The sequence below is a fragment of the Cnephaeus nilssonii genome (genome assembly GCF_951640355.1).
Source record: "Cnephaeus nilssonii genome assembly, chromosome: 2".
NCBI lineage: Eukaryota > Metazoa > Chordata > Mammalia > Chiroptera > Vespertilionidae > Cnephaeus > Cnephaeus nilssonii.
This window is the reverse complement of record NC_137073.1, coordinates 105,916,371-105,943,404: the sequence shown is the minus strand read 5'-3', so window position 1 is coordinate 105,943,404 and position 27,034 is coordinate 105,916,371. Positions and strand designations below refer to the sequence as shown.

General features: G+C 43.8%; 1 protein-coding gene across 3 annotated transcripts in view; it reads left to right on the top strand.

Moving 5' to 3' along the window:
• GHR (growth hormone receptor) overlaps positions 1-27,034 on the top strand; it is a 210,738-nt gene that overhangs the window by 39,978 nt on the left and 143,726 nt on the right. The window contains exon 1 of one of the 3 annotated variants that reach the window (XM_079791669.1): positions 21,691-21,833. The exons of the other annotated variants lie outside the window; for them this stretch is intronic. The gene's annotated coding sequence lies outside the window, so the exon portion shown is untranslated. Of the gene's footprint in view, positions 1-21,690; positions 21,834-27,034 lie in introns of those variants that run through there. 3 annotated transcript variants of the gene reach the window in all.

Sequence of the window (27,034 nt, the reverse complement as noted above, 5' to 3'; positions counted from 1 at the left end):
TTTTCAGGGGGAAGGAAGAGGACATCCATAAGTCCTTGCCTCCTCAGTATCCCTCTTGCTGGGTACTAGTGCCTCAATAAGTAACAGAACCTATTCAGACTCCTAAAATTCAGAAACCAACTCTCATTGATAAAGACTTGTTAGGAGGAAGCTATCTCATGGTTTATTCTATCTAAAACTCCTCAAATACCATCAAACATGGATGGGAATATAAAAAAGTAGCAACATCCAGGAGACACGCCATTTATGTAACTAGCCCCGGCTACCCTAACCATCCACTCGGCATGCTGTCTTCTGGAACCTTGCTATGGGGCAGTCACTGATGTCTCTGTGTGCCTTTGAGCACCGCTTAGCATGAATGGAGGAGAAGATAGAGAACTCACCGTGGTAAACACAACTGATGTGGAGCAAGCTGATGACATCCACACCCAGGAGTCTAGTAGAGAGTCGCCTCAAAAGGTTGGGTTTTTATTTCTGCTCGTTGTCCTTTATAGATGAGGGAACTGCAAGGACGGGATTTGCCTGTACTATAAAAGTTCATTAGGTCTCTCTGGTGAGGCGCTTAGCTAGCAGAGCCAAACGTGTAAGTGGTTGGAATTAAGTTTCTGATTTAGCAACCCTCTTAGGTGATGCAAGCGCCCACATCTTGGTGTTTCTCTGTTTCAGTATCTCATCTCACCCGGGCAATGTGACAACCTCTACATTGTATTGTGCCACAGGTATGGAACTAAGTGACATATCTTCCAATTTTCTTTTTTTAGGGGGATGGATTACATTGTAAGGTACAGGTATTGCTTGAGGTCCATGATGCTTTTACAGACAAGCAAGAATGAGAAGGGACAATCATAGCTAGAAGACACACTCAGGGTACTCCACCTATCTAATACATACTTATAGAATGTTCTGGGGGCATTGGGGGTACTGGGAGATGTGCATGCAGAAAAAGAATATAGCAGTAAGCTCCACTGAGAGGGAGACAGCGTGGCTGAAGAGTAGATGCATTTTCTTCCCTGCCCCCAGAGAGATTTATGAATTATTTACTAGCTAATTTTTCCACCAAGATTGTAATCATCTCACCTATTGCTTGTCAGCTTAGTAGTTTTTAATTAATATTATTATTGCTCTATTCATTTACTTATTTTCCTTATGTATGTTTTTCATCCTGCATTACTTAAATACAATCCCCCTTCCCCCCAGTCACTATCTCTTATTTTTCTTCTGGACAGCATTTCATCACTGCCCTATTACTATGAGATCAGAAAAAAATGGACTGGCCTCAAAATTAGCCCAACCCAGACCTATGGGATTGTAGGTTCATTTGGGTAAAGGTAGAATGCTGTTTGTGCAGGTAACTGAAGCTTGTGTACACATGTTCGATTTCAAGAAGAAACACTTGCAGTGGAGAAAGCATGAAAGCCTTGGCTTACAGTAGCTGAATGGAGGTGGGGCTCAGGAGTCTGACAGGCATGTAGCTCTATGCATCTTCATTATACAGGAGATTATGTTGAGTATTTTATCTCTTGAAACAGATTAGTTTTGGAGCCATCATCACAAGCCAATCCTATCTGGGCTTGTCTGCATAGACCCACCCTTGACAGCAGCTCTATTGGCCAAGTCACCAGTAATTCTACTTATGTCAAATAGGACTTCTCCTTTGTGAATGTCCCCCCTTTTATTTAAAAAGAAAAGAAAAAGCTCCCTGTATCTGGCCAGCTCTGATTTAGCCCTTGGTGAGGAGTTGTTATAGATTGAGAGGGTGCCAGGCTGCTGCTATGATTCATCTCTCCTCTTGTCAAGACCAGTTGAGGCAGTGCCGTCGGAAACCTCCCCGAGTTGTGAAGAGGTACTTTGTGTCAGAAGGGGAAGCATGAGCACAAAAGTAATTAGGCTCTCTAAGCAGAGAGAATTAGTCGTTCTTGATTAGTGAATAATTCCTGCAATTTAAGGTCAAGAGTATTGTCAACCAATTCAGTACACCAGACTCCTTCATCATTTCCAAGGACTTGTTCTTTCTTTGAAGATCATTTAGCAAAGCCGAACAATTATTTTCTTAAACTCTTGTTGAAGAGCTAATAACTTCATTAGGTCTTCATTATACAGCTGCATGCCTGTACCTACTGTATGTTGGATACATCTCCAAGGAGACACAGACCTGGAGCTGTGCCTGATCTTGGGACACCAAATGGAAAGTCATGCATTGCACTGTGGGAGTCTAGTTTCTGGAAGTTGAGGCAGTATTATTTGGCCTGTGAAATTTGTAAGTCCAAGGTATGCTTTGTCTGACATATGATTACAGTTGTTGAAGGACAGATTGCCTTCCAGACAATTGGCACCCCTGGATGGTTGAATACCCGGAGTTAGCAGTGTCCTGGCAGAAAACTCATTTACTCTCATCTGTTTTTCATCCCATCATTTTCATCCACAATTTATCCCCTTAGTTGAAACATTGATCCCAGTGTGGAGCATATTACTTTTCAGATTCCATTTTATTCAATACTAGAGGCCCGGTGCACGAAATTCATGCACGGGTAGGGTCCCTAGGTCTGACCAGTGATTGCGCTGATCGGGGCCTTCCAGGGTGTCCCTTCCCAGCTGCCAACTGGGGCCTTCCTTTGTTTCGCGTCACCCCCCTAGTGGTCAGCGCACATCATAGTGAGCAATAGAACTCCCAGTCTCCCGGTCGAACTCCCGCAGGGACACTTTGCATATTAGCCTTTTATATATATGGTCCCTTCCCAGCTTCACTAATTTCACCTTGTTTCTTTGTCTTGCCAAAGACCCAGAGCTCTGTGGCTCAGTGGTAACATTTCAAAGAAGCCTTCACTAGACTAGAAATGAGTAATTTATCGGGTCTAGTGTTCTGGTTGGCTTTCAAGAGCATATGTCTTTAGTTTTATCTATTGGACTAGATTATGGATCTTCATAGGAATGTGAATTCAAATTCCTCAATTTGAAGATAACACAGTCAAGGTCCACAGTAGTTAAGTGACCTTCTAAAGTTGCTCAGCAGATGGGTCGTGGGGCTGGGACTGAAACCTATGTCTCTGGGGACAGTCCCTTGAACAGGACACCATGTGGCCTTTCACGCTCTCATGTGTGTAGTTGCTCCCTATTCCCCTTCACTGAGGACTTCCTTTCCTCCTCCAGTCCTGAGATCTATGGGGGTGATTTTCATCCTCCTCGTGCTTTCTGCCCTGAACTTGTCAGGGCAGGATTAGGTATGGCCAGGGGGTAACAGAGGTTATGCCTCATTGGTCTGTGAGCGCTTTCCTGCTATTCAAGAAACTTGCTCCTGGGGAATTAATTGCAGATTATCCCAGCATCTCCAAGGCTTATCTTTCAGGAATGAGAGCACTTCCCTTCCATACTTGCATTCCATTTAAACTTGCGCTTTAAAATATGTGCTGAAAGAGGATACACATGTAGATGAAATACTGACAAATAGGGAATCTCCTCCTTGCCTGAAGCCTTGTTCCTAAACCCTAGCGTGTCTCTCTCTTTCACACTTCTATAAAACTCGTATTATATAAATTTTTTCAACGTGTACAAAAGTAAGCAGAAGAGACTCATGAGTCCTCAAACACCTATCACGCAGCTTCAGTAGTAATCAAGTCATGGCCAATTTTGTGTCATTTCTGCCACACCCAATTTCTTCCTCCTGTGCTCTTTGGAAGCAAATCCCAGACATCATTTTATTATATTCATTCATTTTCTCTGTTGGTTTTCAGAATAAATCTCTAAGAGATAAGTGCTTTAGAGGTATATTCGTACTATCATTATATGAAAAAATAATTCTTTAAGTCATTCAGATGGTGTTCAAATTACAGTTGTCTCATAAAGTGTCATAATTTGTTTTTTAGTTAGTTTGTTTTTAAATCTGGCTCTAAATAATGTCCACACATTGAAAGTGGTTGTAAGTCTTTTAAGTCTCTTAATCTATAGGTTCAAAATCAATCACTGTCTCTCTGTCATCTAGTCATTGAAAATACCGAGTTGTTTATCCTGGAGAGTTTGCTACAGTCTGGATTTTGCTGATTGCTTACCCAGGGTATCCTTTCACATCTTTCCCTGTCCTCTTTATTTCCGATAAATTGGGAATTGTATCTGAAAGCTATATTAAATAGTTTTCTTGAGAAAATGAAAAAATACCTTCTGAGATACACAGGGGGGTAGAGTGGAGGGTAAGGTGCCCTGTCAACGCTGTGGAGGAGGAAGACTGTGAACTCAGGATAATGTGGAGGCTGGGAGCACAGACTGGAGCCAGACTGGGTTCTAGTTCCAGTTCTGTCACTAGTTAGCTGTGTACCCTGGGCCTCTCTGTGCTTCAGTTGTCTCATCTGTTCCATGAGAACATAATAAGACCTACTGCACCTATTGAGGATCAAAAGGATCAACGTATGTGTATATAATGTACTTAGAATATTGGCATGAGGTGAGTCCTTCAGAAGTGTTGGCTGTTACTTATGAAAGAAGGGAGTTCAGGGTAAGAAGAAGAGTAGAAACAAAGTCCATTTGTAGGAGGCAATAGCACAGCCACAGAACAGCCAAAAGACCAGCCTTCCTGAAGGTACTCGGCCTCATGACCCTCCTCTGGCTCTGATTTTCTCCAGTGCCTTCTCTCTCTGTTTTGTTCATCTCCCTCCATGTGCCTCCCACATAAATTATTTTCATCATATGAACACTTGCATATGAGTAAGGAAGAAAGCAAAGCAGTGAGGCCAGTGCCAAGTAGTGTTGGGGCCAGAGGGAGGGGCCTCAGATGTCTGGAGGACATCTGTTTGGACCGTATGTTCTGCTACTGCCCCAAGCTCATATCTCTGCCTCTTGTTCTACTTTTGTGCTTAAAGGTTCAAAGGCTGGAATTCTTATTGGTGTTTCCCATTCATTCCTAATAGTTACCTTGACCTTCATGTGGAACCCCTGTGCTATAGTCTACAGATGATTTTATTCACTTCCTTGCTTATCACAATTCGCATTAATCTTTGAACATTTGAGTCTTTGGCTTCGCATGATAAGCACTGTGTCAAATGTAGGAATGCCTGTCTCTCCCATTTCATGTTTTTCTCTGTTGGTTTTCATTTGGAGCCCTCTGGTTTGTTTCATGGTAATAATTAATGATGAGAGAGTGTTGTGTATGATCAAATGTTTCTTGTTTGCTTTTGTGTAGCATAGTCCCAACATCCTTTAAAGCTGAGATTGCCAAACTAGGCCACCTGCTTTGTAAATACAATTTAATTGAAACGCAGCCATGCCCATTCCTTTCCGTGTTATCAGTGTTCCCAATGGCTGCTTTCTCACTTCCAGAGCGGAGTTGGGACAGAGACTCTATGGACCACAAAGCCTAAGGTATTTACTCTCTGGCCCCTTACAGTGAAAGTTGGCTGATGTCTGCTCTAAAGAGAAGGAAGTTAGCAGACTCACTTGGTGCCAAAGAATTGCAGGCTAGATAAGAGAAATTGTGGAAGTCTATGATAAACTTGAAAACATTAGAAAAGAGTCACCTGTTCGCAGGTGATTTGCATGCACATAGGAGTAAAAACCACCTGTGTGCTCGTAGATGGGAAAAGAACGGCCCTTGTGTCAGGTCCGAAGGCCCTGGAGTTGTGCGAAGGATGGCTCTCCCCCTTGGCTTTTCCATTTTGCCGCATTTCCCTGGAGGTTGACTGTCTTGAGCTGTCAGGGCATTTGAGATCCTTCCTGATGCTTGCTTTGGTTCAGATATTCTTAGGCTCCCCACTGAGCAAAGCCACCCGTTCTCGCTGCTTCAGCCCGCACGGCCCAGTCTGCTCCTTGCCTGGACCTCCTGCTGCTCGCCTTGAAAGGACTCTCTTTCCTTTGCTGAGTCCAGCGATTTTCAGCTGGTGTGCGGCAAGACTTTTTTAAACAAGCAATACCTGACTTCTTAGTCAGGGCCATTGACCTCTTTACCCCCCTACCTTGTCAAATTAAAAAATGACAACAGCCAACGTAACAATAGCCGTCAGGGGTGAATGAATCAAAATTATGCTTAATTTTTTTTTTCAGATCGGCAAAACATATTTTTGGTGTGCTGCAGAATTTTAGTAATTAGTTCATGGGTGCCATGCGATGAAAATGGCTGAAAATCGCTGGCCTAGGGCCTTGTTTTCTCAATAATTTGACACCAAGTCATAAAACACTTTAGACAGAGGCCTGCTTAGCTTATTAGTAAGCAGCAGTGAGTCTGGCTTGATTTCTCCTGAAGTCAGGAGATCTGATTGGAAAGGAGAAAGGAATGATTTATTTGTTGATTTGGAAACTGATTTTTATCAGCCATTCTGAGGCAGTTTAGCAGATATTATCTCATTTAAATCCCCATAAGAACCCTGCAAGGGAGATAAGAACATACTTCAGGAAACAGACTCAGAAAAATTAAATAAATTGCAAAGTTGCCATGGTATAAGTATTGTAGTCTCCATAACAGCAAGTGTCGCGAGCTTCTTCGAGCTTTCTCTTCATTTCATAATCCTTACTACACTGCCCTCTTTCTTGTGCTCGAGAAACAGCTGCAGGGGATCCAGGAACATGCTTCCAGGCCAGAAGAAGAAGGGTAGAGGGCAAAAGGTAAACAGCTACCCAGCCAAGTTTGTTCTCTTCAATGTCCTACTTGGTGACCAGGGTATATACTGTTAATCAACGTCATAGGGCCATCCCTTTCTGCAAGTGAATCTGGAGAATGTGGGCTTTCTGTTTGTTTGTTTTAAGGTAGGCACAATGCCACCCCCATAAAAATTGTTCTGTGGGGGAGAACTGTTACTAACTAGACAACGTAGGGTCTCCTCCAAGAGGCCCTTCTGGTCCATGGAAAGATTGGAAATCTCTGGTCTAAACTCTTCTGGATCTTGCTTTTTCTTATGTGATAGAATAAAGGTTAGTATACCTCTCTGATCTCCTGGTACGGGGCAAAGAATGATTTCCTTAGGGCTCCCGTGGTAAAACAGGGTCCATGCCAGGGAGGAGCGGCCGCTGCTGTCTGGCCTCAGTCCAGTGTGGAGAAGGTGAGGATGCCCATGTCTCTGAGCTGGGTATTGCCAACAGGTGTCTCGTAGACCAGCCAGCAGTCCCTTCGGTGGGGAAGGCCACTGGGAACTACTGGGTCGCATTAGCTTGGCAGAGACAAATGTAGCACCTACGGAGCCCTAGCAGGTAAGGAAATGGCCTGACACCTACCAGTTGACTACTGTTGAGTCAGCAGCCACTTTTCTCTCCATTTGCCATCCCTTGTGGCTCTTTGTTGGTTGCCCAAAAGCTCCATGCCTGGGTGAGGCCTCTGAGGTGTAAGGGGTTTTCACCTTGATAAGGAAGTTCTCTAAGTGTCTGAGTTATCAGACCCTGAATCCTCGCCGCATATCTGACTACCCACAGCAAAGTTGTGTGGCTGCTTTCCTTTTTTTTTTTTTTTTTTTTTTTTTTTTCTGCCAGGCCTAGAGCCTCAAGAGAACAGTGTGTCCTAAGAAAAACAAGAGTTTCAACCTGCAAAGAAAACAGTCCACCCTGTTTGGTCACCTGAGAGAATCAATCAGCTCAGGAGGGCTGGACTGGCTTTCTGTTGCTCTGCAAAGGGGCTGAAACTTAGTTGAAGCACCGTGACTAGACCCTCTTTTAGAGGAGAAGGGAGGGGATTTTAAAACAGAGTGCCAGACGTGTAATAGAGTTCAGAGGTCACAAACTCAGGGAGCCTATAGCATCTTGACAGCTAACATACATGTATGCAATGAGCCAGCTACATGCAGGCCAGTATGTGGCTCCTCTGGAGAAAGTGTGGCCAGAGAGGAATGCTGGTTCTAACCTCGCCCTTCCTTTCTTCCTCCCTTCCTTCCTTCTTTCCTCCTTCCTTCCTTCCTTCTTTCCTCCTTCCTTCTTTCCTTTCTTCCTCTCTCCCTCCTTCCCTCCATCCCCTCTCCCTCTCTTCATCCCTCCATCTTTCCCTCCCTCTCTCCTTCCCTTCTTCCTTCCTTCCTGTCCTCCCTCCCTCCCTTCATCCCTCCTCTCTCTAGACCTGGGCTTCTCAGTCTTGACACTATTGACATTTGGGGTCAGACTATTCTCTGTTGTGAGGACAGCCCTTCACACTGTAGGATGTTTAGCAGCATCCCTGGTCTTTACCCACTGGATGGCCAGTAACACACCTCCCCAACTTGTGGCCACCAAAAGTTAACCCTGGCCTTGCCAAATGCCACCAGGGGAGAAAAGTCTTCCTCGTTGAGAACCACTGCTCTAGGCTAAGAAAAGCAGCCAGATTTGTAAACACAACAGTGGGGGGAGGGGCCATGGCAAAAAAAAGGCCCTAAAGATGGGCAAGTCCTGAAAACAACCTCTTCTGCAAGCTAGACTGGCCAAGCGCTTAGAGAAAGATCTGGAAGCACCATGGGTGATTTCGCTAAGCTCAGCAGATTTTCCACGTGTCATGTTAACTGCTGTGAGACTGAGAGATAGGTCTCATCCAGATCATGCTTAAAGCATTCGTCCACACTTCTGAGAAGGTACGCTGCTCGTCCATCGGCGTTTTTACATGAAAACGTAGCTGCTGGAAGTAAGGGATTCGTAAAACAGGGACCAGAGATCTTCAAGTCCACGCCTCATGTTTTATAGGATAAGACACTGAGGTCTAGGGACTCTGTGTTGTAGCACAGTTTTTCATGATAAGCCTCAGTGAGTCAGACACTATCCTGGAATTTTCAACAGAATCATTATTGAGTAAAATGTTAAAACTATACTCTTATGGCAATTTCTGAGCTTTTTAGAGATGTTTTACAAATATATACAGTGTTCTTTTCTCCCTGGTGTCAGTTCCTGATCTAAAGGAGAAAGAGGAAGGCAGGCAAATGATTGGATTCAGATGGGGCTCAAGTGGAAGATGAGCACATCACGGAGAGAAAGTACAACATGTTCTGGTATGTGCACACTCTGATTACAAGGTGTGCCGCCTGGTGTGGTGCCTCAGCTCTGTCTAACTTTAGTTGTGACTGCCAGGGTCTCTGGAACAGAACTCTCCAGAGTCAGGCATGGCTCTCATTCTTCACCCGCCATGTTCCGAATTTTCCCTGTGCCCAAACTTCTGAGCAATAAGAGGAAAGCTTCCCACTGTGGCATGGTATGAGCTCACTGAAAGACGTCAGGAAATGCCTTTGACCTTGTTTTGGATTTGAGGGTGATGGAAGATATTGGAAACTGTTATAAATGTTCCAACAGGAAATTTATTAGAACTCAGAACAGCAAGCCTATCTGTGCTTCAAGGGGGTGGGAGGATAGGTAGGGGTGAGCTGTGGGGAAGCATTAAGGACACATTAAATGTATACACTGAATGTGTACACAACTCTGATTGGGTAGACCATAAAATTGGATTATGTGTCCACATGTCTCTTACATGGTTTGTAAATATGAGACCTATGGCCCTATTAAGCATCATGGTCTTTTGTTTTAGCTGAGTTGTGATGAACTTGGGATTGTCTTTTTGGAGTTATCTTGCGAAGCAGTAGGTTGTATACATTTCTCAGGTTAATGATGTTACTAATCTGGTTTGGGAAGTAACACAACCAGATTGAGGCTGACTGTGGGCCCTGGTCCAATTCAGCAGATCCAGTGCCCAATTTTTAATGGGAAGAGAGGGTGCTGGGCCAGGCAGGAGGGAAGAAGGGGGTCAGCTTCTAAAAGGAAATAGGTCAAGAACTCGTGTAACCTGCCTTCACATCCCTCAATTGACCCTCCTGCCTCAGTCCTCGGTACGAGGAGCCCTGTGTTCTCCCGAAGGCTGAGGTGTCATGCTCGCTTCCTCGGCACACATGCCAAAGGCTGAGGTGTCTTCTCCAGCCCGGGGCCAGGATGCAAGGACTGCCATTACAGCGCCTTCCCCAGAGACTAGTGGGAAATTCTTGCCTTACATTCTGGGTCTCTTCCTTCTCTCAAGAGGGGCTTCATTCTCTTTCTATGTGAAAAGAAAAGCATCAGCTAGTGCTGCCCCTTAGCTAAGCATGGCTCCAGGTTCCCGAGTGCCCAACGTTCAACAGCGTCACTCAGAGCAGTTGGAAGTGGCTCTGTTCTCAAGGACAGCTGGTTTCACCTGCACGCCTCTCAGGCGTGCCCTGCCTTGGGGGTGCTTGAGCAAGCTCCTTGGGTGTTGTTGACTGTAAACGAAAGCAGCACTGGCGTAGGCCTGGCCGGAGAACATGCTACCATTCTGCTTCTTAGAGCTGAGGAGCAGTTCTCTTCAAGCCCAGTTCTTGAACTGATGAACCAAGGGCAATTAAAGAAGCAAGGACTCACTCCCTGCCAAGGGACGGAATCCAGGCACAAGTCATTACCTGAGCAATTTTGTCCAGAGTTGGCTCGTCTCGAGTGCTTCCGCATTCACGGTTTTGTGCTGTTACAAGGCATTTTTTAATATTGCTGTACACTCAGCAAACATTTTTTTGAGCATCTGCCCAGGACCCAGTCCTGTGCCATGCATGTTCAAAAGAAACAGGTAACATTGTCCTTGCACTTGGTTTTGTTGAAAAGATAAGGCTTCCAGTCATAAAGCAATCCAAGAAGGAGCAAGTGACAAGCCACGTAGGCGGCATTGCTCAGTGGGAAGGGCCCAGGCTTTGGTGTCAGGTAGACCTGGGTTTGAATCACTTACACTGTGTGGTGTGGGCCTCAACTTCCTAGTCCATAAAATGGGATAATAGTAACTAGTATGGTATGCTGTCACATTGGACTGCTGTGCCGATTCAATATTATGCATAGAGCACTTACTACAGTGCCTGGCACACAGTAAGCACTTCTATTATTATTGTTATTACTATTATTAATCAGACAAATAGAGGGCTTTGGTAAGTCACTTAACTTTATCTCACCATCTGTGCAGATTACCTATAAACCAAGGAGAACAGTCTTTCTACAATATATTTTACCTCTAATATTCCATGGTATTTTGAACTGAAATATGTTGAGCAAATACCTTAACAGATGCTTCTCCTTCTAATTCTAATACTAATGCTAACAATAAAACCTCAGTGTTGATGAGGACTTGCTCTGTCCCAGGAGCCGTGATGGGCTTGGCAGTCTTTGTTATTTACTTATGTGACACACTCAGGGAGAGGGGTAACCTTGTCCTGTTTCCTAGACTATATTTGGCCTAATTTAATATTTCTAAAGACGGGGTATATTATGGAATTAATTAGTATATTTGATGTGATCATGCTTTTCTTGTTTTCTTTCCCAAAAGCCATTTCAGAGTGAGATAGGGCATCTTTATAACAGATGTACCTGTAAAGCAAGGGAAATGAATATTTTTTCCTATATTTTGAATGATAAACCTGGGACTTAGAGATGCTAAATTACATGCCAAAGATTAATGGAGTCACTAAGGCAAAGCCAGAATTTGGACTGATACTGGTCTTGTTTTGTCCACTCTAACATATTTCTTAGGAACAAAGGTTTAAAAAGTTGCTAACAGCCCTAGCTGGTTTGGCTCAATGGATAGAGCATTGGCCTGCAGACTGAAGGGTCCCGGGTTCAATTCCGGTCAAGGGCACATGCATGGGTTGCAGGCTCAATCCCCAGTAGGGGGTGTGCAGGAGGCAGCCAATCAATGATACTCTACTCTCTTATTATTGACTAGAGGCCCAGTGCACGAGATTCATGCACTTAAAAAATTAAAAGTTGCTAACATACAGTCCTTTGTTGACTTAATTTTTCCAAAGCAAAATACTTTTGATCCATTTTGCTTGGGTGAACTGCAGATTGCCTGTTTATTCTTAACAGGAATATGCTCTGAGTCCTGCTGGCAGGACTTGATAGGCTGTGGATCTTGTGCAAGGTATGTTGACGTCTGTCTGATGTTGCATCATCGGTGCCATTGGTCAGTCTGCAGAGTTATTTTCCTCAAGATAAGAACCTTCTGGAGTCATAGATTTTCTTTAGAAATTTCACTCTGACCTGAGTTTACCTGCGTAATTGCGGCAGGTTTTTCCCCAGGCTTTTCAGGATCCTGAGTCCTCACAAGGAAATAGGACTGCAGTCTTCAAGGTTGATCATTAAGCACGCTCATGGAAAATTAACAGCAGTATTCTTTGACCCCAGTCTTTATAGCCCAACTAATCTTGGGTAAATATAAGATTGCATTACTAATCTTTTGACATTTGGCACAATTTAGCTATCCAACAGGCCCGTTGTTACTGTTAAAAACTTTTTTGAAGTATATTTAAAACTCTTCTCGTTTCCTCTGAGTTTTATTCTTGGAAGAAAGAATCTCAGGGCCTTTTATTCAAGCTAGGAGACCTTCCCAAACCATCTTATCACTAGCTGATTAATTGTCTAGGATATCAAATCAGCTCTGTCATAAAAATAATTACAGTTCCAGGGTCACCATTAATAGAACAAAATTTCAGCAGTCTTTTGAATGACAGGTGACCACTAGCCTTTGTAAGTGTCCTTTGATTCAGGAAGTGAAAGTTGTATTGGGGGGAAAAAAGCTATTTGTAGACCTGGTTCCCTGGTAAGTCATTCTGAAGTTCTCAAAATAAAGGGCTCTGTTTCTACTTTTAACAAAACATGGGTGTAAGCATACTCACCTGGAATGAAAGAATGAATGAATGAACGAGTGAATGAACAAACAAATATATTGCACCTATTTGGAATTTGCTTTTTGTTCTTGCAGTTTCAGCACCAAAGTGCGGTTGTAAAATCGGTGGAATTCAAAATGGTGTCAGTCAGGGTCCTGGCAAGACACAGAGTCTAACTTAGGAGGTTTGAGAGACCTTAAGGAAGGGGAGATGTGCAGAAGGGTGGGTGGGGTTAAAGTCACCAACAAGGCATGTTGAGGCACTGGGGAGGCCATGGGAGGCCGTCACCAGCCCTAGACCTGGGGCAGCAGTGGGAGGAAATGGTGCTTCTCTAGTTCTAGGAGAGCAGGAGCCACGAGGGGGGACTTGGGCTCTGCCTGACCACAGGGATTGGGAGGAAGTCATCCTGACCTCTCTTTCAACTTTCTAATTGCCATTGTTCAAACCCATAGGAAGTCAGGCAGAAGGGAGCCTGGAGAGTCAGTCATAGCTGTCAAGGTGTGGGGTGTAGGAGGAAGGACCTAGAATGGATCTGTCAGGGGAGAAGGGCCAGACAGAGAAGAAGCAGCCCAGAGGGGAAATGCTATTTTAGAGCCCCAAAGAATGGTATATGCAAGCTGCCAAACAAACTGCCAAAGAAGAATGGTATATATATATATATATTTTTTTTAATTTCTTTATTGATTAAGGTATCACATATTTGTCCTCATCCCCCCATTCCCATCCCACACCCCTCCCCACACATTCCGCCCCCCCCCCCCCCCGCCATGTTGTCCTTAACCACTGGTTAGGCTCATATGCATGCACACAAGTCCTTTGGTTGATCTCTCCCCTTTACCCCCACCTTCACCCTACCCTCCCTCTGAGGCCCGACAGTCTGATCCATGCCTCCTTGTTTCTGGGTCTGTTCTTGTTCATCAGTCTATGTTGTTCATTATTTCCCCTAGATGAGTGAGATCATGTGCTAATAGAAATAACTTATAAGAACCGAAAATGAGAAAAGCAATAATGGTTATGCTGACAGGCAAATGAGTCAGTCTGTACTGAGTTTCTTTCTGGGCCAACAGTTCTTTTGAGACCCACCTTCAATGTCAAACAGTTCCTTATGTGTACATGTCAGCAATGACATTTCAGTTCTGGATGGTGGACAAATGGTGGTAATGCAGGTCCGACTCCCTCTGGTTTGATCCTGGGCAACCTGCAGTGACGCACAGCTGCTAACTGCTAGTATGGCAAGGCGACGTCGGCGTCTTCCATCTCTGGACTACTTCTCTTGTCTTCATGGCTGGAGTAGTCCTGTCGATTCCTCTCTGTTGCTGGAATCCACATGGTCTCGGAGTTGTTTTCTGAAAATATACAATCACATTCTCGACCAAAAGTTAATAAAGGAATATTTTCTATAAATTTGACTTGGGATCCTATTTCATTTTTTGCCCAAATGATTTTCCTCTGGCTTGTTTTGACACCTTGTGTGTTTTTCATGGGTGTCTTGCTTTTAGCCTTACAATTAATTTTCTAAAGTATTAATTTTCTAGATGTAATTTACTTACAGGATATTTTTCCTTACATGATATTCTTCTACTATCCCCCCCTTTCTTGATTTAAATATTAGGAGGCTTTTGAAAATTTTATAATGTAGTCTTGATGGCTTTTAAATTTTAATTTTTTGCACTATAATATTACTGTTTTAGGTTCATTACATGGTGCGCAATTTTATCATGAGATGAACGACCAATAAAAATGTTAGTCAACACTTTAGGAACACCTTTTTATCCAGTACAATTAATTTTTCTAGCATATTCGCTTGTTTCAACTAGCCAATTTAAATTTGCCTGAAAACTTGACTACTATTTTACTGTCAAATTTAATACTCTTAACAACAATCTTATTTTACCCTGAAATATTAGTGGAAATGATTATTTGCCTTCTTGAGTAGTTCCTGAGCATTCCTGGTAGTAGGCTGGATTTAGATATCATAAACCCACTTCCCCACACCATGGGTACAAGACAACTCAAACAATTCTTGTTGGAGTTAGAGGACAGCTGCTGTAGGCCAAGTCTCTGTCAGTCACCTGGGACCTGATCTGAGCTGGGCATGGGAAGCACGAAGCAGCCATGGGGGCAGGAGACCTCCCTCAGAAGGGGCTAAGGTTCAGGCCCCTGCAATGTTGGGGGGGTGAGGTTCTGTGCCCCACCTCTGTTGACCCCCAAATTCTCTCCTGATGGCCCCTCTGCGACTGTGCCTGTCTTAGGTTGTTCCTCCCCTGAGGAATCTTACCCGTCTCTGGCTAACCAGCCATCTTCTGGGGCCAAGCAGGGTGATGTGAGTTTCAGTTTTGTCTCCTTTGTAGCCTATGCCCCCGTGGCCTCCATGCCCAGCACCTGCCTTGGGATCCCCTCGCCTGCTGGCGGGGCCCCAACACTGATCACATATCTTGGGGAACCCAGGTTTCTTCTCCAGGGAGGGCTCAGTTCGTCCCACTGGGCGAGAGACAGATCTATGGCACCAGTCATCACGAGACTTCAACCTCGACATGAACAGAGAGCTCTTGCAACAGCTGTGAGCAATTGAATTGTGAGAAGAGGGTCCCTCTTGGCCTAAAGGGTAAGAGGGACCAATATAGAATGCTCAGGTGCCTACCCAGGAGGCCCTCTACACAATGAAGGGGATTAAATCTTTACATGTCCTTTTTAAATTGCTGCCAGACATTCAAAGAATCAGTTTGTAAGTTTGCTTGGGATAATTGTATATTATGCTGTTGTAATTCTAAAATATCAAGAGATGTGTTACGTTTGTCTCCAAGCACCAAACAGATGATTTTTTTTTTTTTATCCCCAAGGGTGCGAGGAACTATTATAAGTAATGGGGGTGATCCAAATCTGGAAAAAATTTTAATGACAGTGTAGAATAATATCATGTAAGGATATTCTTAGTTCTAGTCCATGGCAATTCCCTTTCAAACTGGCTGTCCATTTCTTTTTATATAGACAAGGTCTTAGTACATTTTCTGTACCTCTACCGGGGGCACGTAGTGATAGTAGTGACATCCTTTCTTTGGTGTCCTCACAAGCCAGAAACCTCTCTTTAATTGTACACCCAAAGGGGCATTGTTTTGATTTTGTGACATACAAAAGGGAAGCTGGGTGGAGACCCCTGTGTATTTATACTTTCTTGCCCCACCCATGGACCTCCTGGATGACCAAGGTGTTTGGTATTATTGGTAACTACATTAGTCAGGGGATCAGCCCATGTAAGGGGTCTTACCCATGAAGGATCAGGAGCATAAGTCCAAAATACTTACCCTCTTGTCCCAGGTAAAATTACCGTACATCTGATGATTGCTAGTGTGGCTAGAAAGGCGTTCTGAGGCATTCTTGGGTTTCTGGTTACCTCACAATTTCTTCCCTGAGGTTTGACGTTCTGATTGATATTTCTCTGTTTCTGGATCTATTTTCCCCCCCATCAGTTTATGTTGTTCCTTATATTCCACAAATGAGTGAGATCATGTGATATTTATCTTTCTCTGCCTGGCTTATTTCACTAAGAATAATGTTCTCCATCTCCATCCATATTGTTGCTAATGGTAAGAACTCCTTCTTTTTTACCGCAGCGTAGTATTCCATTGTGTAGATGTACCACAGTTTTTTAATCCACTCATCTGCTGATGGGCACTTAGGCTGATTCCAAATCTTAGCTATAGTGAATTGTGCTGCTATGAACATAGGGGTGCATATATCCTTTCTGATTGATGTTTCCAGTTTCTTGGGATATATTCCTAGAAGTGGGATCACCGGGTCAAATGGGAATTCTATTTTTAGTTTTATAAGGAAACTCCATACTGTTCTCCACAGTGGCTGCACCAGTCTGCATTCCCACCAGCAGTGCACGAGGGTTCCTTTTTCTCCACATCCTGGCCAGCACTTGTCATTTGTTGACTTGTTGATAATGGCCATTCTGACAGGTGTGAGATGGTACCGCATTGTTGTTGTGATTTGCATCTCTCTAATGATTAGTGATTTAGAGCAGGTTTTTATATGTCTCTTGGCCTTCCTTCTGTCTTCTTTCGAAAAGTGTCTATTTAGATCAGTTGCCCATTTTTTGATTGGGTTGTTTATCTTCTTTTTGTTAAGCTGCATGAGTTCCCTGTAAATGTTGGAGATTAAACCCTTATCGTTGACATCATTGGCAAATATGTTTTCCCATGCAGTGGGCTTTCTTCTTGTTTTATTGATGGTTTCCATTGCTGTGCAAAAGCTTTTTATTTTGATGTAGTCCCATTTGTTTATTTTCTCTTTAGCTCCCATTGCCCTAGGACAGTGATGGGCAACCTTTTGAGCTTGGTGTGTCAAGCTTCGCCAAAAAACTGAGCATAACTCGGGTAGTGTGTCACTTTGAGGAAAAAACTAACTCCAAAACTCTAGTCGCAAATGTTTCATCCTCAGGAGCAGCAAATATTTCATCCTCGGCATGCGGCCGCGTGTCATCAGAAATGGCTACGCGTGTCAGTGCTGACACGCGTGTCATAGGTTCGCCATCACTGCCCTAGGAGCATTATCAGCCAAGAAGTTCTTTTGGCATATGTCAGAGATTTTTCTGCCTGTAGATTCCTCTAGTATTTTTATGGTTTCCTGTCTTATGTTTAAGTCCTTGAACCATTTTGAGTTTATTTTTGTGTATGGTGTAAGTTTGTGGTCTAGTTTCATTTTTTTTGCATGTATCTGTCCAATTTTCCCAATACCATTTATTGAAGAGACTGTCTTGACTCCATTGTATGTTCATGCCTCCTTTGTCAAATATTAATTGAGCATAGTGGTTTGGATCGATTTCTGGGTTCTCTATTCTATTCCATTGATCTATATGTCTGTTCTTGTGCCAGTACCAGGCAGTTTTGAGAACAGTGGCTTTGTAATATAGTTTGAAAGCTGGTATTGAGATCCCTCCTACTTTGTTCTTCTTTCTCAGGATTGCTGTAGCTATTCGGGGTCTTTTTTTATTCCAGATGAATTTTTGGAGAGTTCTTTCTAGGTCTGTGAAGTATGCCGTTGGTATTTTAATGGGAAGTGCATTGAAATTATAGATTGCTTTGGGTAGTATGGACATTTTGATGATGTTGATTTTAGCAATCCATGAACATGGTGTGTTCTTCCATCTGTTTATGTCTTCCTCTATCTCTTTTTTCAGTGTTGTGTAGCTTTCTGCGTATAGGTCTTTTACCTCCTTAGTTAAGTTTATTCCTAGGTATCTTAATTTTTTTGGTGTGATGGTAAATGGGATTGCTATTTTAGTCTCTCTTTCTGTAAGTTCATTATTGGTGTATAGAAATGCCATAGATTTCTTAGCATTTATTTTGTATCCTGCTACTCTGCCGAATTCATTTATTAAGTCTAATAATTTTTTGATGGAGTCTTTAGGGTTTTCTATGTACAATATCATGTCATCTGCAAATAAGGACAGTTTTACTTCTTCTTTTCCAATTTGGATGCCTTTTATTTCTTCTTCTTGTCTGACTGCAATGGCTAGTATTTCCAACACTATGTTGAACAGGAGTGGTGAGAGTGGGCATCCCTGTCTTGTTCCTGTTCTTAGGGGAAATGGTTTTAGTTTTTGCCCATTGAGTATGATGTTGGCTGTGGGTTTGTCATATATGGCTTTTATTATGTTGAGGTATGATCCTTCTATTCCCATCTTGCTGAGAGTTTTCATCAAGAAAGGGTGTTGGATTTTGTCAAATGCTTTTTCTGCATCAATTGATATGACTATATGTTTTTTATCTCTCAATTTGTTTATGTGATGTATCACGTTTATTGATTTGCGAATATTGTACCATCCTTGCATCCCAGGGATAAATCCTACTTGGTCGTGGTGTATGATCTTTCTGATGTACTGCTGGATTCGATTTGCTAGAATTTTGTTGAGGATTTTGGCATCTATGTTCATGAGGGATATTGGCCTGTAATTCTCTTTCATTGTGTTATCTTTATCTGGTTTTGGTATTAGGGTGATGCTGGCTTCATAGAAGGATCTTGGAAGTGTTCCTTCTTGTTGAATTTTCTGGAATAGTCTGAGGAGGATAGGTTTTAGCTCTTCCTTGAATGTTTTGTAAAACTCCCCTGTGAAGCCATCTGGCCCCGGGCTTTTGTTTGCTGGAAGCTTTTTGATGACTGCTTCAATTTCTTCCATAGTTATCAGCCTATTGAGATTTTTAGTCTCTTCCTGAGTAAGTTTTGGAAGGTTGTGTTTTTCTAGGAACGTGTCCATTTCCTCCAGGTTGTCTAGTTTGTTGGAATAGAGTTGTTCATATTATTTTTTGACAATCCTTTGTATTTCTGTGGGGTCTGTTGTTATTTCACCTCTTTCGTTTCTGATTTTGTTTATTTGGGTCCTCTCTCTTTGCTTCTTGGTGAGCCTGGCTAGAGGTTCATCAATCTTGTTTATTCTTTCAAAGAACCAGCTCTTGGTTTTGTTGATCTTATGTATTGTTTTTTTGGTCTCTATATCATTCACTTCTGCTCTGATCTTTATTATTTCCTTTCTTCTGCTCACTGTGGGCTTTTCTTGTTGCTCCCTTTCTAATTCCTTGAGGTGTTGAGTTAGATCATCTGTTACCATTTTTTCTTGTTTTTTGAGGTAGGCCTGTAGAGCTATACACTTCCCTCTCAGGACTGCTTTCATTGTGTCCCATAGGATTTGCAATGTTGTGTTTTTATTGTCATTCGTCTCCAGGATGTTTTTAATTTCTTCTTTGATCTCATTGATAACCCAATCATTGTTTAATAGCATGCTATTCAGTTTCCAAGTGTTTGAATTTTTTGGGATGTGTTTATTGTAGTTTATTTCTAATATTATGCCATTGTGGTCTGAGAAAATGCTTGATATGATTTCAATCTTTTTGAATTTGGGGAGACTTTGCTTGTTACCCAATATGTGGTCTATTTTTGAGAATGTCCCATGTGCACTTGAGAAGAATGTATATCCCATGGCTTTGGGGTGAAATACTCTGAAGATGTCATTTAGGTCCATCTGATCTAGTGTGTCATTTAGAATTGCTGTTTCTTTGCTGATTTTTTGTCCAGAGGATTTATCCATTGATGTCAGTGGTGTATTAAAGTCCCCTACTATGATTGTATTGATGTCGATCTCTCCCTTGATGTCTTCCAGGAGATTTTTTATGTATTGGGGTGCTCCTGCATTGGGTGCATATACGTTTACCAGAGTTATATCTTCTTGCTGGATTGCTCCCTTTAGTATTATGTAGTGGCCTTCCTTATCTCTTATTATAGCCTTTACTTTGAGGTCTATTTTATCTGATATAAGTATCGCAACCACAGCTTTTTTTCTCATTTCCATTTGCCTGAAAAATGTTTTTCCATCCCTTCACTCTCAGTCTGTGTGAATCTTTTGCTCTAAGGTGGGTCTCTTGTAGACAGCAAATATATGGGTCATGTTTTCTTATCCATTCAGCTACCCTATGTCTTTTGATTGGTGCATTTAATCCATTTACGTTTAATGTTATTATTGATAAGTACCTGTTTGTTGACATATTTTTCCTTAGTGTTTGTGTTTCTTCTTGCCTTTCTCTTCTTTTTACAGCAGCCCCTTTAGCATTTCTTGCATTGCTGGCTTGGTAGTGATGAACTCTCTTAGCCCTTTTTTGTCTGTGAAGCTTCTGATTCCACCTTCAATTTTGAATGATAGCCTTGCTGGGTATAGTATTCTTGGATTCAGTCCCTTGTTTTGCATCACTTTGTATATTTCATTCCATTCCCTTCTGGCCTGATGTGTTTCTGTTGAGAAATCAGTTGATGTTCTGATAGGAGATTCCTTGTAGGTAACTTTCTGTCTCTCTCTGGCAGCCTTTAAGATTCTTGCTTTGTCGTTGGTGTTCGTCAATTTAATTATGATGTGTCTTGGTGTCGGTCTTTTGGGGTTCAACTTGTTTGGGACCTGTGTACTTCTTGGACTTGGATATTTTTTTTCTTGCCAATATCAGGGAAGTTTTCTGTCATTATTTCTTCTAACAGGTTTTTTATTTCTTGCTTCTCTTCCTCTCCTTCTTTTATCCCTATTATTCGAAGGTTGTTTCCTTTTGTGTTGTCCCGAAGCTCCCTTAGGCTCTCCTCTTGCTTTTTAAGTCTTCTTTCCAGTTGCTGCTGTGTTTGTGTGTTTTTTCCTACCTTGTCTTCTAATTCGTTGAAGCGGTCCTCAGCCTCTTCTACTCTACTCTTTAAGCCTTCCATTGTGTTCTTTATTGCAGCTATGTTGTTCTTCATCTCCTTCTTGGTTTCTTTTTATGTTGGTGACATTTTCATTTAGCTCCTTATAGTTCTCATTGAGTTGTGTGTATTTGTCATCCATCCATTTAAACATCCTTATAACGAATACTCTGAATTCTTTCTCTGTTAAGCTGCTAACCTCAAGTTCATTTAACTCCCTTTCTGGGATTCCTCTTTTTCTTTCCTTTGGAAATTTCCTTTCTGTCTCCCCATGTTTTCCTGTAATGTTTTAATTGTAGATCCAATTGCTTTGCTACCCAGGTTCTTTTGGTGATAGTGCTACTGGTGTAATCTCTCAGTTCTCCTGGGCTTGGTAATCTAGTGTAGTTCCCTACTTGAACTGTTTAGGTTCTCTTGATATAGGCCTGCGAGTTTGAGAGGCACAGCTGCGGTGTCTAGAGGTCAGCAGTAGTGGAGGGTAGTATCCCAATTTTTCTGTCTTGCCCCCTAAATTGAAATTTTGTTTGCCCAGTGGGGACTCACAGTGGCTCCAAGGAACCGTCTGTCGGGGTGATGTTGCTAAGGGGGCCCGCACCCTGGAAAGGCGTGACTGTGTTGCCCAAAATTCTGTAGTTGTGGGGTGGGCAGACTCAGCTTTTGCTGCTGTACCTGTGGTAGATAGGCGCTTACTCCCAGTGGCGGGTCACAGGAGCACCCGCGGTAAGTTTGCCAGCGAGGCACACTGAAGCACTCTGAAGAGCACTGACAGTGTAACTGCGTAATTGAAGTGCCTAGCTGCTAAAGGTTTTTCTTTTGGGCAGTTCCTCTGGCCTCAGGGAGTATTCAGATTCTATGGTGATAATCAGGATGGAATCTGGGTGTGGCTATATTGGTTGCCTGGAGACTGGAGGGAGGGGCTATTTCTCAGGATAAAATGGCGACCTGGGATCCGATGTGAGTCAGCACCAGACACGCTTCCACTTCTCCTGGACCTGTTTGCTGCCTACTCTCCCTAGGTTCCACAACTCCACCCCTTCTCCTGTACCTCAGCCACGGGTAAGTGAAAAGCCCTACGAACTAGGTTCAGTGGAGAAAGACGCAGGCTCCGGCGCGAGGAGGGACCGTGTCTTTACCAGCTCCTCTCTTGCCGGCACTGCGTGGTCGGGAAGTTAGCTCTTCAGGGCTGCCTTTGAGCTCAGATCCCAAATCAGACTCCAAGGTCTAAAACCTACTACCTCCCGCAATCCCGTGGACCCTTTTTCTCACAGTCAGACGCTTTGCCTGTCCTCAGGAACGCGGCTTGGCGCCGTGTACTTTTCCCCTGACCTTCTGGGCTTAGAGATCCGGCAGATTCTATCGCCCAGATCCTTGTTTTACCTTTTTCCAGGAGATCTCTGCCCTTCCCAGCTGTAAAGTGTCTCACCAGCCGCATCTCCTTCGCCAATTCGGGCTGGATTCCTCTCGTTTCAGCTGCTCCCTCTATTTCCTCCTGGATAAGGATCAGGACACATCTGCCTATTCCGCCGCCATTTTGTTCTCAGAAGAATGATATATTCAAGGATAGCCAGGCCCTGACCTCATTTGACCCTGAGTTAGCATCCACTTTCTGGAACTTCCTTTCAAATCCACTTGTTGTGACCCACAGGTTGAGAACCGCTAGCAGGGTCGCCTAAGACCATCGGAAAACACAGATATTTACATTATAATTCATTAACAGTGGCAAAATTACAATTATGAAGTAGCAATGAAAATAATTTTATGGTTGGGGGTCACCACAACATGAGGAACTGTATTAAAGGGTTGCGGCATTAGAACGGTTGAGAACCACTGGTCTAGAGAAAAAAATTAAGAGGGAAGTTGTTGAGACTCTCTCCAGGAAGTTCAATTACTAGGGATAGAATGAGAGTTGTAGGGAAGCCTAGAGGAGGCTTGTGCATGAAATGACTTGCAGATGATTTCGCAGCCACGTGGTCATGTTCGCTCCCAGGGCCTGCCAGCCCCCATGGTCTCCTGGAGCCTCATTAGAGAGCAGGGGTGGTGATCTCTTCATTATAAATATTGAGCCTCAAAAGATGGTCACTCTCAGTGTTTTGGGGTGATTACACATCTCATTCATCTCCCAAGGGGAAGTTTGTGTTCGATGTTACTGTGGTTTCACCCACTAGAAAGGGGAAAAGAAACATTGATAAAGAAGGGAGAACAGATAGCACTATGTGATGAAAAGTATATCTGTATTTCTCATTTTCTGGATGACAATTGCTTAAAGCCTGTGCTGGTTGACTCTTCATTCTCAGCTGACAAAACCAAACATCTTTATCACACCATATTCCATGGTTCCCGCTATAACAAAATACCACCAGCTGGGTAGCTTATACGCAGCAGAAATGTATTACTCACAGTTCTGGAGGTTGGAAGTTTGAGGTCATGGTCGGGTGACAGCGCTCTTCTGGGTTGCAGACTTCTCCTTGTTTCCTCACCTGTGGAAGGGGCCAGGGAGCTCTGTGGAGTCACTTTTATAAGGGCACTAATCCCTTTCATGAAGGTGCCAGCCTCATGACCTAGTCACCTCCCAAAGGCCCCACCTACTAATACCATCACCTTTGGGTGTCAGGATTTTAACATGTGAATTTGTGGGGAATACACCATTCAAACCATAGCAGTTCATTATCATAATCTTTTGTGCTTCTCTTGCTTCATCATACTTTAACCTGGCAAAATCCCAACCGAGATTCAATCCAGCTCTCTGCCTACACCATGCCTGAACCTGAGAGCAAAATGACCCTGGAAAGAACACACATGCTGACTGGTTTCACTGTAAATTCACAGCCACCACCTCACTGAGCCCTTAGTCATGACTGGCAATGTGCCCATCGCTCCCTGGTTGGTTCACTTTCCTACCCTCCTACTTAGCTATTGCACATCTTGTCTTCTTTCCTAAGCCTCTCACACTCACTTCCCACATCCTGCCTCTGTGCAGATAGCTTTTCTTCCAATACTACTGCAGAACAAAACAAAACCACCCCAGAGGCCATTAGGAGAATCTCCAGCTCCCACCACACCTGCTCATCTCGCAGAACAGTGGCCACAGCTGTGCCTTCCTCCTGTTGACAAGGCACTTCTAAGACACACCTCTCCTTGACACTTGCTTTCCCGCTGGCCTTTATTCAGGATGTTACCCCAGCCATGTTTCTCCTTCCCTCTTGTATTAATCTGTTTTCTTTCTCCACTGGATCATTCCCATAATTCCAAAAAAATGCTATATTCTCCCAATGTGATAAAAACTAAACATTCGGCTGTTGACTCTATGTCTTTCTTTAGCCATTGCCCTATTTTTAAAATCTTTTTTTCAGCAAAACCCCCTGGGAGAGTTGTCTGTACTCCATTGATTGTGATGGGATGGCATTTGGAAACTGGGCTTGGTCACTGGGATGATCCCGGCTGCTAAATTCAGTAGCACAACCTCAACCTTCACCTTCATGGCCTGTTGGATCACCTGCCCTTCTTTATTTGGTCTCCAGGATGCCACACGTACCTGATTTTTCCTCACACCTCACAGGTCTTCCTTGTAAGTTCTCGTGCTGTTTTCACTCATTACCCCAACCTCTAACTGTTCGAATGACCCAGGAACCAGGCCTCAGGCCCCTTTTTTCTGTACCCCTTTGCCACCAAAGGCACCCCTCCTCCCATCCCAGGAACCCAAGCTCGTGTACTAAGAATTAAACATGAACTCCAAAGGCTTTGTAACCTGTGTTCTAGCTCCTGGTGGGGTTGCTAGAAAATCAATATTTGGTGGGAATTTTAATACATTTGCTGTTGTGGCTTTAAATAATATTTTATACAATGAAAACTTCCTAGTTAATCTCTCCTGGGGTCTGGACCTGTCTGTTCAGCTTCCCAGTTGAAATCCCCAGCTGAGGCTCTGTAGTCCCTCAAAATTGACCCTCCCAAAAGGGAACTCATCGCCCTGAACTGGGTCACCCTTCAGTCATCCCCATCTCAGATGGTGACACCTCCATCCTTTAGTTGCTTAGACTAAAATGTATTGGGGTCATCTTCACTCCTCTCTTTCTTCATTTCCCAAAGCCTATTCATGTGAAAATCCTAACCAGTTCCCATCATTTCCTCTGCGACCTTCCTGATCCAAGCCGCATCCTCTCTCACCTGCATTACTGTATAGGCCCCAGCTGGTCTGTCTCCTCTGCACCTGCCCACCCTCTCTCCATCCACCCTACACCAGTGCATTTCTGCACGTCGCATCATCACATCCTCTGCTCTGAGCCCTCCAGTACTCTCCCCTTGCTCAGTGGCCTATAAGGCCCTTGGTGATCTGGTCCCCTGTAATCCCTGACTCCCTTGGCCAGAGGTTCTTGCTCTAACACTATGTATGTGTCTTGTAAAACTTGTGTTCTGCAGTATGTACTCTAAAAATGCAGGGCTTATGAGAACATTGAGACTAGAGCAGACCTCACCTGCCTTATACAGCTTTAGAACTGCAGGGCACTTGGGAGAGCTGGGGAAGGGGGCACATTTCTGGGGACTCAGCTCGGGTGCAGCTGCACATTTTTAATTCTCTGAGGGCTGTCTCCTTTCTGCTACGGCTGGGTTTCTACTCCTGCTCTTCTGGCTCCTTTTGCCTAAGAAAAACCTTGTTTCCGTGTGATACCCACATTACCCTGCTATTTACCAATAGCCTCTGAGCTAATTGCTGTTCTGAGAGACACATGTAACAGAACAGCCTGTCCTCACTTACTGTCATCTTGGCTCGTTCCCAGATGTGTCAGGCAAGCACCTAGCCTTTTGCCCTGGCTCTTGTCCTCACCCAGAGTGCCCTCCCTCCAGAGCCCTCCCGGGGGTCTGCATCTCTTTCAGATCCTTATTCACACTCTTCCTGGGGAGCGTGGGCTTCCCCGACAGCCCATCTAAAAGGGCAACACCCTCACTGCCGTCCAGACATTCTCTTCTGCAGGACATTATGGATCTTTCTCCATGCTGCTTAGCGTCGCCTGGGATAGATGACTCACTTGTTGCCTAACCCACGGCCATGAGTACATGAGCTCTGTGGAGGCAAGGGTTGGGCGGGTTTGTTTCATTTGCTTCCTCTGTGTTTCTCTGCAGTATCTTCTGTGCCTGGGACATGGTCCTGCAAGTGCAAAGCATTTTGTCAGTATTTGTGGGATGAATGAATGAATGAACTCTAAGTTCTTTAGAATTCATCTGAATTTCCTTCTTACCTGCAGAAGAAATAGTCCATCTGCTTTTGTTTCTGTTCTGATTTGGGGTATATGTTTGTATGTGACAGGACAGTGGCTTTTTCAAACCTGGGTTCCTATGTTCTTTGCTATGCGTCAGACTTGCACGCTGGTTCATGCCTGCCACGCTGGGCTCGTTCAAACTTTCACAGCTTTGGTACTTAGTCATTTATTAAAGGGGTGTCCTGGGAAAATGTAAGATGCAGGTTGTGTATGCCTACTTGTACCCCTCTACCAACCTAAGAACTCCTTCTCCCACTAGCCACCCAAGCTCTTGGGCTGCCAATCAAAACTCAGTCCGCAGGCTTTTCAGACCTTGCCTGTGCGCTAGCTGCTCATAGGTGGCTGGACAATCATACTTTTATGAGAATTTGAACACATTGCCTTCACACGCACAGCCAGTCTCAATGTCTGGTCATAGAGTAGGTCATTCCATTACTCCAGAGTGGTGGCCCTGCTGCAGGTTTGTGCTGATGCTATAGGGACAGGGACATGGTGAGTAGCTCCCTGTTATTTGGGGCAAGGCTGCACAAGAGTGGTGATGGGAGCAGTTGGGGGAGGTGAGTATGACAAGTACAGAGGTTCTTGATGCAGAGAATGGTGGGGGAATCAACATGCTAAAAGGCACAGAAATGGACAGGTTCCTGGTGGGCTTGTTACTGGGATCCCAATATTTGACCTGTCTGCCTGGCTCAAAGAAGTGCACTAGCAAGGGTTTGCAGTAGAGCAAGAAAAATAGTTTGATATTGAATTGGCCAACCCAGAGGCGGGGTTACAGATTAGGGCAAAGTCACAGAACACCATGGGTTAGAGGTTCAGGCTCTTACTGAGAGCTGATTGGTTGGAGGTGAGTAAGGGTAATAAATCATTTCTTCAGGTCTTGAGGACAGCTCTGAGGTCTGCTCCAGCATCCCTTTTTCTGGTCTCATAGGAAAGTGGCCAGGGGGTCATTCTACCTTAGGGCTCAGGAGCTGAAACATAACTTAGATCAAGATGTTTTCTTTAGCC